Source organism: Theropithecus gelada, chromosome 1 (genome assembly GCF_003255815.1).
Source record: "Theropithecus gelada isolate Dixy chromosome 1, Tgel_1.0, whole genome shotgun sequence".
NCBI lineage: Eukaryota > Metazoa > Chordata > Mammalia > Primates > Cercopithecidae > Theropithecus > Theropithecus gelada.
Genome location: NC_037668.1, coordinates 31,758,675 through 31,772,476, shown reverse-complemented (window position 1 = coordinate 31,772,476; position 13,802 = coordinate 31,758,675).

The window sequence follows — 13,802 nt, the reverse complement described above, 5'->3', positions numbered from 1 at the left end:
TTTTTTGGGGGGGGTGGTGGGTAACGGAGTCTCACTCTGTCACTCAGGCTGGAGTGCAGTGGCATGATCTCAGCTCACTGCAAGCTCCGCCTCCTGGGTTCACACCATTCTCCTGCCTCAGCCTCCCAAGTAGCTGGGACTACAGGCACCTGCCACCACGCCTGGCTAATTTTTTGTATTTTTAGTAGAGACAGGGTTTCATCGTGTTAGCCAGAGTGGTCTCGATCTCCTGACCTCGTGATCCGCCCGCCTCAGCCTCCCAAAGTGCTGGGATTACAGGCGTGAGCCACTGCACCCGGCCTCGAGTTAGTTTTTTATGTGGCGTGAGGTAAGAGTTGAAGTTAATTTCTTTGCATTTAAATACCCAATTGTTGCAGCAGTCTGTGCTGAGTTGTCTGTGTTCAGAAATCTATGACTTTCCCATTGAATTGCCTTGACAACCTTGTCAAAAAGTAATTGGCCATATATGTGTGGGCCTATATGTGGACTCTGCTCTGTTGATCTGTGTGTCTCTCCTTCTGCCAATTCCACACTGACTCGATCACTACAGCTGTGTTAAAGCCATGAGATATAGTGTAAGGTGTAAGTCTTCCAACTTTTGTCTTGTTTTTCAAAAACGTTTTAGGCCATTTTAGGTCCTTTGCATCTCCACATAAACATTAAAACTAACTTGTCCATTTCTAAAGGAAAGCATTCTGGGATATTTTTATTGGTATTGCCTTGAATCTATAGATCAATTTCAGGAGAAATGACATTCTAAGAATACTGAGCATTCCAATCCATGAACTTGTTATATCTCTCCATGTAAGTCATATTTAATTTGCCTCAGCAATATTTCATAGTTTACAGTGTATGATATGAGCCTTATACATTTTTTATTACATTGATCACTAAGTATGTAATATTTTTATTCTATGATTTTTAAAAAATTTTAATTTCCAGTTATTCATTGCTAGCATGTAGGAGTCCAATTAATTTTGATACATTGACCGTCTGTCTTGTGACCTTGCTAAACTCACTCACTAATTCTTGTAGCATTTTTGTAGTTTTCTTTGGATTTTCTACATACACGAATATGTTACCTGCACCTGTTTCTCCTTGAATGAGCATTAGTAGTTTGTGCCTTTCGGAAATTTACCTCCTTCATCTTAGTTTTTGAATTTATTGGCATAAAATTGTTCATACTACTTTCTTATTATCCTTCCACTGCCTGTAGGTTTATTAGTGATGTTCCTTCTTTCATTTCTGACATTGGCCATTTGTGTCTCCTCTCTTTTCTTACAGGTCGGTCTGGCTAGAGGTTTCTCAATAAGCCTTTTAAGAGCTAGATTTTGGGTTTATGAATTTTTCTCTATTGTTTTTCTATTTTTTCTATTTCATTTATTGTTGTTATTTTCTTTAATATTTCCTGGTGCTTACTTTGGGCTTCAATTATTCTTCATTCTATAGTTTTCAAAGAAGAGAGCATAGAGTTTTACTTGGAAATTTTTCATTTTTTTCCAACATAAGAATTTCATGTTACAAGTTTTTCTCTAAGCACTCCTTAACCGCATTCCACAAGTTTCAAAATATTATATTTTCATTTTTATTCAGGTAAAAATATTTAAAATTCCTTTTGTGATTTATTTTTTGACCCGTGAGTTATTTAGGAGTGTATTGGTTAGTTTCCAAATAATTAGGGATTTTCATGTATCATTCTGTTATAAATTTCTAGTCTTTTGAAAGATTTCGATCCTTCTAAATGCATTGGGACTTATTTTATGGTCCAGGATATGGTCTCTCTTGGTGATGGTTCTGTGTGTACTTGGAAGGGATGTGTATTTTGCTGCTGTTAGGTCTCTATACATTTGGGATCACTATGTTCTCCTGAAAAATTGACCCTTTTATTCTTAAGAGATGTCCTACTTTATCCATGCTAATATATCCTACTCTCAAATTAACCTTTATTGATGTTAACATAGCAGTTCCAGATTTCTTCTATTGGTGTTTACATGGTATATCTTTTCCCGTCTTTTAACTTTTAATCTGCTTTGTTTTTGTCTTTAAAGTGAGTGTCTTGTAGACAGCATATAGCTGGGTCTTGAATTTTTAAAATCCATCAACAATTTCTGCTTTTTAATTGGAATGTTTTGGCCGTTTACATTTAATGTGATTATAGGTATGATTGAATTTTGGGCTTATGAGCTATACTTTTTCTCTTTAGTGGTTGTTCTAGAATTTATAGAATACATCTTACTGTAACAGTGTGCCTGCAAATAATGTTAAACCGCTTTACAGAAAGTGTAAAAGCCTTGGAATAGTTTAGTGGCTTCCACCTCCCTTCTTCTGTTCTTTGTGCTACTGTCATACATTTTTAATTCCGTGTATATTATAAATTTTAATATATTATTATTTTTCATTTGAGAAGTTATGTTTTATATTTTAAAAATTAAATGCTTTTATATTTATTCACATATTTGTCATTTCCAGTTTTCTTCACTTCTCTGTGCAGGTTTATATTTCCACCTGGCATGATATCTTTATGAAGAATGCTATTATTTAACATTTATTGTAGTGCTGGTCTGTTGACCATGAATTCTCTCAGCTTTTATTTGACTGAAAAATTCTTTATTTGCTTTCATTTTTGAAAGATATTTTTTATTAGGTATAGAATTCTAAGTTGACCTTCTTGCTTTTCTTTCAGCACTTTAAAGAAGTCTGCACTGTCTTCTGGTTTATATAGTTTCTGTGAGAAATCTACTTACATAGTTACTTTTGTTCACTTGTATGTAGTATGACTTTTACCCTCTGGTTACTTGTAAGACTTTCCTTTTATCATCTTAATGATTTGATTATGATATGCTTTGGAATGGTTTTCTTTCATGGAATTCTTTTTTTCCTGCTTGGAGTTCATTGAGATTCTTAATCTGTGAGTTTACAGTTTTTAAATCACATTTTGAAAACTTTTAGCAAGTATTTCTTCAGCTGTTTTACTGTCCTGCATCTCTTTCCTGCCCTTCGCAAAGCCCAATAGATATATATTAGACTGCCTTATATGACTTCACTGATCACTGCTGTTCTCTTCATGTTCTCGGTAATTCTCTTTTTGCATATCATTTTAGATAATTTTTGTTGCTGCCTTAAGCCCAAGTCTTTCTTTCCTTCTATTTGTTTATTATTTATTTTTAATTAAAAATTTTCGGAGCTACGCTCTTGATATGTTGCCCAGGCTGGTTTCAAATTCCTGGCCTCAAACAGTCCTCCCTGCTCAGCCTCCTGAGTTGCTGGGATTACAGGCGTGAGCCACCACACCCGGCCCAGGTCTTTCCTTAATGCCCACTACGTACTGTCAGGTACAGATATTTACGGAATAATTTGGGTACAATGGGTACATTTCTGAAAAAATGCAAAGTGCCACGCCTGGTCAAGAAGAAATGCACAAGAGCTGTGATGGAGATGTACAAGGACACGGTTTTCATGCCTGCTAACACAGCATCCATTCTGCAACCCATGGATCAAGGAGTCATTTCAACTCTCAAATCTTATTATTTAAGAAATACATTTCACTATGGTCCATATACACCATGGAATACTATGCAGTCATACAAAAGAATGAGATCACGTCCTTTATAGCAACATGGATGGGGCTGGAGGCCATACTCCTGAGTGAAATAACACGGGAACAGAAAACCAAATAGCACTTGGTCTTGGTTATGAGTGGGAGCTAGATATTGAGTACTCATGGGCACAGAGAAGGGAACACCAGACACCAGGGCCTACTTGAAGGCAGAAAGTGGAAGGAGGGAGAGGATGGAAAAACTGCCCATCAGGTGCTATGCTTATTACCTGAGTGATGAAATAATCTGAGACACACAACTTACCTATATAACAAACCTAAGATAAAAGTCAAAAATAAAATACATTTCACAAGACTATAGCTGCCAAAGATAGCGATTCTTCTGGTGGGTCTGGGAAGAGTCAACTGATAACGTCCTGGAAAGGAGTCACCCTTCTAGATGCCGTGAAGAACCCAGGGGATTCATGGGAGGAGGTCAAAATATTAACATGAACAGGAGTCTGGGAGAGGTGGAGTCCAGCCCTGAGGGGTGACTTGGAGGAGTTGAAGACTCTGACAGAGGCAGTAACTGCAGATGGGGTGGAGACAGCCAGAGAACTAGGTTCGAGGTGGAGCCTGAAGATGGGGCTGAACTGCTGCAACCTTGTGGGAAAATTTTAAGTGAGGAGGACCCGCTTTTTATGGATGAGCAAAGAAAGTGGCTTCTTGAGGCAGAATCTGCTGCTGGTGAAGGTGCTGTGGATAATGTTGAAATGACAACAAAACATTTAGAATATTCCATACCCATTTTTTTTTAGATGGAGTCTTGCTCTGTCGTCCAGGCTAGAGTGCAGTGGTGTGATCTCAGCTTACTGCAAGCTCCGCCTCCCGGGTTCAAGAGATTCTCCTGCCTCAGTCTTCCCAGTAGCTGGGATCACAGGTGCCCACCACCACATGGCTAATTTTTGTATTTTTAGTAGATATATGGTTTTACCAATTAGCCAGGCTGATCTCGAACTCCTGACCTTGTGATCCACTCACCTTGGCCTCCCAAAGTGCTGGGATTGTAGGTGTGAGCCACCACACCCGGCCTCTTTACACTTTTTTTTTTTTTTGATACAGGGTCTTGCTCTGTCACTGGGACTGGCATGCTGTGGCACAATCTCAGCTCACTGCAACCTCCCCCTGCTGGGCTCAAGCCAATCTCCCACCTCAGCCTCCTGAGCAGCTGGGACTACAGACGTGCACCACCACGCCTGGCTCATGTTTGTACTTTTTGTTGAGACAGGGTCTCACTATGTTGTTCAAGCTGGTCTTGAACTCCTGGGCTCAAGCCATCCACCTATCTTAGCCTCCCACAGTGTTGGGATTATAGGTGTGAGCCACCACACCTCGCCATATTCCATAAACTTAGTTAATAAAGCAGCAGCAGGGTGGGAAAGGATTGACTCCAATTTTGAAAGAAGTTCTTTCGTGGGTGACATGCCGTCAAACAGCACTGTATGCTACACAGAAATCTTTCATGAAAGAAGGCCCATGGATGCAGCAAACCTCACTGTTGCCTTATTTTAAGAACTTGCCACAGCCACCCCAGCCTTCAGCAACCACTGACTGCCCTGATCAGTCAGCAGTGCCAACATGGAGTCGAGAGCCTCACCAGCAAAAGGATTACCACTCACTGGTGGCCCGGTGAGCGTTCGCATTGTTTAGCAGTAAAGGTTGTTTTTGTTTTTTGTTTTTTTTTTTTTTTTTTTTGACAGTGTTTAGCTCTTTTTCCCTAGGCTGGAGTGCAATGGCACGATCTTGGCTCACTGCAAACTCCACATCTCAGGTTCAAGTGATTCTCCTGCCTTAGCCTCCTGTGTAGCTGGGATTACAGGCACGTGCCGCCATGCCCGGCTAATTTTGTATTTTCAGTAGAGACGGGGTTTCTTCATGTTGGTCAGGCTGGTCTCAAACTCCTGACCTCAGGTGATCTGCCCGCCTCAGCCTCCCAAAGAGCTGGGATGACAGGTGTGAGCCCCTACGCCCGGCCAGCAGCAAGGTATTTTTAAATTAGGATATGTATGTTGCCTTTTCTGACATAATGCTATGGCATGTTTAATAGAACAACATTTCTGTGGCTCACCTAATTGTGGTAGTCTGGAACTGAACCCATAATATCGCCAAGGTAGGCCTCTGGGAAACTTACACAGGTCAAAAGCGGGAATCAAAGACTCCACCGTTCTCAAAAAGAGCCGTGTGGCAAGACGTTTAACAGGTGCATTCTTTTGAGGGACAGATATATCTGTCTTACAAAAAAAGCTTATGTCTTGTATAAGTTTTTCTGGTAAGTAATAATATAGGTAAAGCAGCCTGTTTCATTTTCACAGACTGGTGTCAGTTTGGTTTCATATCTGGACTAGGGCAACAAAATGAAAGAAAAGAAAGTACAGGCCCAGTTTTCTTATGAACATCTCAAATAAAATATTAAATGCTGGCATCCAACAGTGTATTTTAAAACACTCACCAAAACAGCTAAAGTTAACTCCAGGCTGGGTGTGGGAGCTCACGCCTGTAATCCCAGCACTTTGGGAGTCTGAGGTAAGAGGGTCACTGGAGCCCAGGAGTTTCAGACCAGCCTGGGCAACATAGCGACACCCTGTCCCTACAAAAAATACAAAAATTAGCTGGGTGTGTTGGTGCGTGCCCGTGGTCCCAGCTGAGGGAGCTAAGGTCCACCACTTACCTGGAAATACACTTAAAAAGATGAACGGATGGATGAATAGGAAGATGGATGAATAGATGAAAATGTGATCAAGCATTTTGGCAAAATATTACCGTAATGGTATAAAATATTAGTAAATTTTATTAGTAATATGTTAGTCTGAATAGTAAGTATATGTATGAGTGTTCACTGTAAAATGAATATTGAACATTTTCATAATAAACTGTTGGGAAAAAACACATAATAATCAAATGTTTCATACTAGGATTGCAAAGGAGGCTTAAATTCAGAAAATTGGAGGCCGGGTGTGATGGCTTACACCTGTAATCCCAGAACTTTGGTAAGCCAAGGAGGGTGGATCATTTGAGGTCAGGAGTTCAAGACTAGCCTGAGCGACATGGTTAAACCCCATCTCTACTAAAAAAAAAAAACCCATCTCTACTAAAAATACAAAAAAGTTAGCCAAGTGTGGTGACGGGTGCCCATAGTCCCAGCTACTCGGGAGGCTGAAGCAGGAGACTCACTTGAACCTGGGAGGCAGAGGTTGGAGTGAACCGAGATCACACCACTGCACTCCAGCCTGGCTGACAGAGCGACACTCTGTCAAAAATCAATCAATCAATCAATCAATCAATCAATCAATAAAAGAAAAGAAAAGAAAAAGGAGAATTCACATTCGTAGACTACAAAGGTGATTAACACGTGCAAAAAATAACTTGACAAAGCTCAGTCCTCAGCTCAGTTTAGAAACTCTCTCTCTAAAGTTTCTCAGAAAAATAGGAATAAGAATCTTTCTTAACCTGATAAAGGTGATCTCAAAACACCCATAACCGATACCACACTCAACAGAGCTTTGAAGAGTTCTCTTTGAGATGCTTAGAAGACAAGGTTCCCTGCCACTCACACAATCACTCAACAAAGACGGCTAGTCTTGTCCCCTCAGTCAGACACAAACAAGAAATAAGGGCTGCAAAGAGTTCATGTTTGCAGATGAAGAGTAGTCACCTGTATAAAAATCCTAAATGCAGACAAACAACAGCAGCAAAATAGTGGGAGAGGTCAGTGAGATTCTAGATAAAGGAAAAACTCACAAAAATGCTAGAATTCCTCTGCTTTGATAATCATAAAAGCAATTTTTAAAAAGCTGCTATTCACGTTTGCAGCAACGTCTGTAAAGTACCTAGAAAATATTCTAATAAAGAATTAATGCGGCCTTTCCAGAAATGCTTAATCTCCGTTAAAGAAGATAAAACAAGATGAGTAGAAAAGCCGAAACATGCTGAGGGATGAACAACTTCATCATAATATTTCAACATATTTAGGGGGCACGTGATATTTTGATACATGCATAGAATGTGCCACGATCAAACCAGAGTAGTGAGTGTTTCCAACACCTCAAATAGTTATCATTTCTCTGTGTTGGAAGCATTTCAAAGCTTCTCTTTTAGCTGATTTGAAATATACCGTGTATTATTGTCAACTGTAATCATTTTAAAGACAGGAGTTCTTCCTATCACAGAGTCCATTCCACTTCAATCAAAATTTCACTGGAGCTTTTAAAGGACAGAATGAACTTATTCTAACATTTGCAGGGCTGAACTAAGGATAACAAATAGCTAAGACATTTTTGAACAAGAAGAGTCAGGATGAGACATCTATGAAGCCACAGTAAGGAAATGAACCTATGTGATGCGGCTATGGGGCAGGTGCAGAGCCACACAGGGCAGGGCAAGCTGAGAATGAAACCCCGTGAGCTGTGGAGGTTTTGTCTCTGGAAAAGGGATGGATGGTTCAGTGGCTGTGTTTGGAAAACAGCTTGCTGTGTGACAAAAAGTCAATTCCAGACCCAAGTGACCTCAGATGTGTGCAGTGAGTCCTAGGTGTGACCGTTAAAACTACCCCAATTTTATCAAGAAAAGAACATGTGAGAAAATGTCTTTGTCATCTGGATAAAGATGTCTGGTCAGGGAAGAGCACAGTAGAGAAAATCAGCCGAGGGGAGGATATTGGCTGAAGCTACTGAGTGATCAGTGCGGGAGATGAAAGGAAATCCTACAACTACAAGCTCTTAGAGAAGGGGAGACCTTGGTGGCCAGCACGCACATGGAGATTTTCATCCTCAATCATCATTGAAGAAATGCAAATTTGGGAAGTGATTTTCCACCTCACACCCAACCAATTTGCAAAAATTTGAAAGTCAAATAATTCCAAGTGTTGGTGAGTGTGTGGAGTGTGTGGGGGAATGGAATCCCTCCTCCTCTAAGGGGACCTGGCAGAGCTTAGGGAAATTCTGGAGATTTGCTGCCAGGGCAGGCTTGGGACAGACTCAGCCCTGTTTGTGCAGGTGCAGAGCTGGGGTCGGCCTGAGGGGAGGCAGGAAGGAGAGGGTGGGCCGCATGCAGCACTGAGGAGCCATGGCCTCAGCGCCGGCACTGCTGGGTGGGTGGGTCCACACAAACATGCTGTTCAGTGAAACATACATGCAATGCTGTGAAACCAGCACCATGGGAGCAAACCGGACATGTGCAGACACACCATTATAGACACATGATGCAACCCCCATACACAGAACATGTAACCCCCATGCACACAACATGCAACACCCATACACACAACACATATGCAGCATATACACACAACATATATATACACAGCCCATATGCACACAGTACATATACACACACCATGCAATACCCATACACAGAACGTGTGTACACAGAGCGTGGACACAGAACACATATGCAGCATATACACACAACATACATATACACAGCCCACACGCACACAGTACATATACACACACCATTACACACATAAACATGCAACACCTACACACAACACATATGCAACATATACACATGACATATATATACACAGCCCACATGCACACAGTACATATACACACACCATGCAATACCCATACACAGAACGTGTGTACACAGAGCATGGACACAGAACACATATGCAGCATATACAACATACATATACACAGCCCACATGCACACAGTACATATACACACACCATTATGCACACAAACATGCAACACCCATACATGGAACACATATGCAACATATACACACAACATATGTATACACAACACATATACACACAATACACATATGCACACTATGCACAGAAATATGCAACAGCTATACACAGACCATGTATATGCACCACATGTATACACAGAATGCGTAGACAACATATACACACAACATATATATACACACAGCACATATACACACAACATATGTATACACATAGCACATATACACACAACACAATACATATACACATATTATACATTATACACACATTACACACACAAACACGCAACGTCTATACATACACAGAACCTGTGTACACACCACACATATGTGCAGAACATATATGCAACATACACACACACGTGATGTGTGTACAACATATATAAACACAACACATATACGTATACACACAAATAGGCCACACATATACACAGAATATATATGCAACATATACACACAACCTATCTACACACAGCACATACACACACCACACATATACACAGCATATACACACGTAGCATAAGTATGAGACATATACACACAACACACACATAAGTGCAAACACCCGACCATGACCTCCAACACCAGCAGTCACCCCTTGCTTCAGTCGTGTTGGCCCCAAGGGCAGGTGCACTCATGTTCTAGAGAAGGGAAGAGGAACACAAGTAGAAAATAATAAAAATGCAATCTCCAAAAGTGCTGTGAACCCAGGAAGTAAGAAGGGGGAGGATGGAGAGGAGGGGGAGGGAGGAGGAGGAGGAAGGGGAGGCAAGAGTACCTGGGCCATGGCCCAGCCTGCCCAACCTGCCATGAGTGCCAGGGGTGCCACGGCACACGATGCCTGTCTGCGCTGCCCCTTCCCTGGCTGGCCAGTGGCCTCTGCCTTTGCACCTGTCCCTTCCTCTGGCCAGGACTGCTCAGGCAGGGAGTGAGGAAGAACAGGAGAGAGGAGGGAGAGGAGAGAGCTGCTGGGGCCGCAGGGAGTCCTGGCTGCAGGGCACAGTGCTGCCTCTTCTTTCGCTCCCAAAATCTGAACCGGACAGACGTGGCCTTCTGGGTGGTCCACAAGGCCCCTGTCGGCCCCGCCTGGAGCAGCTAGATGTCCTCCACTGAGTGTGGCCATCCAGGTGGCTGTCAGCAAAGGGTGGGCAGCCCCCAGCCCTGCTCCTCGAGCCCTGAAAGTGGCACCATTCCCAGCCCCAGGCTGCGGGATCTGGGGACCCAAGCACGGCTGTGGCGGGCATGTCTCTGGGGGCACAGAGCTCAGCAGCAGGTGCGGTGCCAAAAGCACCAGCTGGTCCCAGCTGTGGCTCAGCAGGCTCAGCCCAGGACACAGACCGTGAGAAGGGCCTCCTTCAGCCTCCAGCCCCTGTCCCTGCCCCAACCCCCTGAGGGCCTGGGGTCGCAGCTCCCGACCACCATGGTTTCATTGAGGCTGGCCTGGGGTGCAGGGACCGCACAGCACCCCTACCCCTGGATGGTGCAGGTACAAGGCAGGTTCTCACCCACCCTCCCGGGGGCGGTTCCAGCAGGTGAACTGGGGGCAGTGGGGCTGTGAAGGAGCCCAGGTTGGGTGGGACGAGCGCCCACTTTGATGGGCCGTAAGCTTCTACTTTCACCCCATCTGCCTGACACCTTCGTAGGCCTCTGGCAGGCTGTATGGATTTTCACATTCCTTATGTATTATGTGAGGTAGCAGAGTCACAGAGCCCAGGTTACCGCCCGAGGCCTAAAGTGGGCAGTGTCCAAGCCGAGTCTGGATCCGAGACTGGCTGCCCCCATGCGTGTTTTGCAACCACTGTCCTTGACTGCCTGGCACAGGCAGAAAAAATGGGTGAGGAGACGCAGGAGCTGCAGGAACAAGGTCATATGACAGGCATCGGGGCAGGTGTACTGATGTGCAGATGGAGGTAGGGAGTCCCCGGTCAGACTCCAGGCCAGGTTGCTGGGCAGGAAGGGGGCTGGCTAAGACTCTGGGACTGCTCCCACCTCCTGGCCTCGGAACTTCTGCCCCTGCTTTCCATCCCCTTTCTCCAAGTCACCCCTGCTCATCCTGCAGATGCCAGCTCCGTGGACCTTGGGGGAGCCTCTGCTGATCGCCCTCTGAGGCGAGTTAAATGTAATCTTTTCAGGGCTGAAATCATGACTTTGAGAGAAACACAAAATAACAATGTCAACAATTCCACTTAGTTTGTTAATTTATGAGACACCAGTCAGATGTAAAAAACAATTAAAGGGCTATCCGGAGTCCAGCCCCAGCTGCACAGGCGGCCGGGAGCACGGAGAGCAATCTGCGGCAGACGAGACCCAGGGAGAGGGTCCCTGGCATCTGCACCTCGCTCTGGGTGGGACGGGTGGCACCTGCTCCATGTGGCATCCCCTTACCTCCTTCTGGGAAGGGGTCCTCTGCATTACCCTCCTTGTTCTCCCAGGCACAGGGCTCTAGAACAGCCCAGTGAAAAGCAGAGGCACGGAGCCTGTCATTCAGATGAGCCGGGAGGGGCTGTCTGCTGGGCAGCCTCGCTGGAATGACAGCCAGTGAGTGTTTGCCTGTTTCAATGTTGGGTTTTGCCCGATGGGGCCAAATGCTGCCTTTACCTCTCCCCTGTGCACCTGTCACCTCAGTCATTACCCTTGGTACCCATTGGTCGTGGCCTCCTTTCCCAGCAGACAGTAAGCCCCGGGAGAGTGAGGACCTGTGTTCCTTACCATCTTGCCCTCACTTGGGCCTGGGATAGCCATAACCATGGCAGCCACCCCAGCGAGCACTCCTTAGGCAGCGCTCCCCTCAGGCTAAGGTCAGAGACACTAGTGTTGCCCACAATGTGCTGAAGGAGAAATTCCAACCAGCTTCTCCATCACCACCGTCCTCCCGTGCTGGGGAAGGGCAGGTGGCATCTGAGACCCACAGGCTGGCCTTGGAGTCAGGGTTCCTACCTCCCCACTCAAGAGCCTCCTGCAAGGTGAGTGGGAGTGAAGGGGCCGAGTGAATGGTGGGGACACTGGAAAGGGCTGTGTGAGGAGCTTCCTCCTGGTAGGATGAAGACCTCCCGGGAGAGCTCGCTGCTCCATATACTCGGCTGCGCTCAGGGGAGTGGGAGGCAGACCCTGGCCCACAGGGAGAGTCAGGGGAGGCACTGTCGGGTCCTGGGTTCTGGGCGGTGTCATAGAGAACGCACCCATCAGGAGGAGCCAGGTGGATCTCACTGAACAGCAGGGAGAGAGGCACTGCGCAGAGCTGAGCACTGCTCAGAACACAGCAATGCCTCCGGACCCTGCAGGCAGCCGGCAGGCAGGGGACAGCTCCTGCAAGAAATCGATTTGGTGTCAAGGGTGGGGGTTCTTGTAAACGGTCTCAGCAGGGTTCTTGCTAAAATGGCTTGGCATGCCAAAGAGAGCTGACCAAGGCCAAACCAAAGTCAAGGCTTCATCAGAAGAGCCTCCAAGGTTGACGAAGGAGCCCTTCTCAGGGGGTGGGGCTTCCTTCCTGTCCATGGGCCTGGGGCACCCATAAAAGCCAGGCTCAGGGTCCCCCTCATGCGTCCTCCCCAGGTGCTGAGACCTGGAGTGGCTGGGTTGGCTGTGGTGACCTTCCCTGCCACTCCCACAGGCAGCCCTCATCCCCAGTGCCCAGGAACATGGCCCCTAGGGTGGACATTGGGATGGGTTTCACATCCCTCCCCAAAAGCCTGAACATCACTCTGCCCCTGCCTAACTCCATGTGCCCAGCCAGGCTGCTGGACTCAAGCATAGCCTGGAGTCAGGAGGACCGACAATGCCCACAAAGTTCCCAGGCCATGAGCACCAGCCACTTCCACAGCCTGACAGTGAGAGCTCCTGGTTGTTAAGGGCCTGGATGCTTTTGCTCGCTGTGTGTTTCCAAACATTCTCTATGCTTCTGCCTCCTGGATGTGGCCGCAGCATCCCCAAAGCACACTTTGGCAGTTAGGATGTGTCCTGCGTGGGGTAGGGCTGATGGCATCCAACTCTCACAGCTCATCAGTGGGCAGGGGCCCCACCCCGTTTCCAAGGCCAAGTGGAGATGCGCAGGGGCCAGGCTGTGTGGGGGTGGTGAGGACCCTCATATGGAGACCAGCACTCAGGGTCCCCACCTCCTGTAGAAAGCAGGTCAGTCTTCAACTGTCCCCCTTGGCTGTATTCCATGAAATGGCCTCTGTCCCCACTGGCCAAGGGCTTGGGGCAGAAGGTCTCACTCCTTATCCCCGGAACAGAGAGAGAAACATTTAAAATAAAAGCTATTGTGTAATCCTCGTGGAAAGAATGATTTTGGTTTCATGTAATCCCCGGCAGAAAAGCTGGAGTCATTTCAGACTTTGGCTGTGTAAGAGCTTCGCTGGTGAGGGGGCCAGCTGGACGGAGCTGCGAGCGCAGGAATCCCCCCAGACCCTGCCGAAGAAGCTGAGCTACAAAGTCGTTTTGTGGAGCTGAGCTGCCTTGCTTTCCATCTACACATGTGGCTTATAGAAGGGGGTCTCTCAGGCCCCCCAGGAC